This window comes from Phodopus roborovskii, unplaced genomic scaffold (assembly GCF_943737965.1).
Source record: "Phodopus roborovskii unplaced genomic scaffold, PHOROB, whole genome shotgun sequence".
Lineage (NCBI taxonomy): Eukaryota > Metazoa > Chordata > Mammalia > Rodentia > Cricetidae > Phodopus > Phodopus roborovskii.
Genome location: NW_026126485.1, coordinates 11,803,669 through 11,805,193, shown reverse-complemented (window position 1 = coordinate 11,805,193; position 1,525 = coordinate 11,803,669).

Sequence of the window (1,525 nt, the reverse complement as noted above, 5' to 3'; positions counted from 1 at the left end):
GTGTGTTTATGTGTGTACACACAGAAGCCAGAGGACAACCCTGAGTACCATCGATATAATAAGGCCTCCACCACCTTTGACCTGAAGCTCACCAGTTGGGCTACACTGGATGACAGTAATCCCCCGATCCTCTTTTCTCTGCCTCCTTAGTCCTGAGTTATAAGCACTTGCAACCCATGCCCAGCACTTTCATATTGGTTCTGGAGATCACACTCAGGCCTTTGTACTTACCAGAGAAGCGCTTTACAGACTGAGCGTCCTTCCCCAGCCCCAGCCCCAGCCTCCAGCATCGAAGCCTTGGTACTGATAATAGGAAACAAACTGAGTTCAAAGGTCACCCATAGACTTGAGCTCTTGAATTCAGAAAATAGTCTGAGATTGAGTCATGATGAGGGGTAGTAAAAGACCAGCAATTTTTCTAAGTTTACATGGCTCACTCCAAACCAGCTCATTACTAGCAAGTCAGAGGCTACAGCCTGCTTCCCTTAATCCTGTCCTGGGGCTCTTTCCACTAAAACACCACAGCCAATGTTATTAGAAACACAGAGAGCACAGGAAGACAACAGAATAAATGTCAAGGCCGCCCTGCCATCCTTGACAACACCTTCTTTAATTATGCTGCTGCTGCTGATTGACTACTGTGGTCAGATTTTTAAACCTGGAGACCCTGCAGAAGCAGGGACACTGTCACACTGTGTTAGCATCAGGAACATCATTAGCATGGCTGATGTAAAGAACACAGTGTTCTCTACTCCAAATGTACATCCCAATGGCTCAGGGCAAGGCCTGTCCCATCAGCACCACTGGAACAGACTTGGCAGGAACTAGGACACACATGTGCCTCTGCCTTCAGGTGTCAGACTGCGGAAACAATGGAGAACTTTACGTTTCTCCATGAGTCTCATGCTACAACAAGGAACAGCCCAGGACCTGGTGCCAGCCAGAGCGGTAGAGTGTCACCCAGAAAGAGATTTCACAGTCCTGCCAACTTCTCAGAACACCTTGCAAGAAAATAGGAACCATGATCATGATGGGTCCATATAGACAGAACCACACTTGACCTCTAGACCTCTGTTGAGGCCTACATCTCATATCAGAACTCCAGGTTGATATGGACATCAAGGGTCATTTTATTCGCTCTTCTTCCCAGCATTGTCATAGTGAATAAGTTTATTCTCTCTGCCTTATCGTTTGAAGATGAATGGCTGAGCCCAGGCTGGCGGGCCTAACAACTGTTAGACAGTAACAGTTCTGGTAGCTATTATATGTTTGACTTGGCCAAGTTCTGGATGCTAAACAACTTAAGAATTACTCTTTGGAGGCTGGGGGGGTGGTTTAGTAGGTAAAATGTTCACTGTACAAGCCTGAGGGGCTGAGTTCAATCTTGCCTCACACCTAAAAGGCAGGGATGAGGTACATGCCTGCAATCCCAGTTGCTGGGGAAACAAAAATAGGACAACACAGCTGTACCACAAACTTCCTTCACCACCCCCCGTCTCCCCTCACCAGGCTGGGCAACACTTCA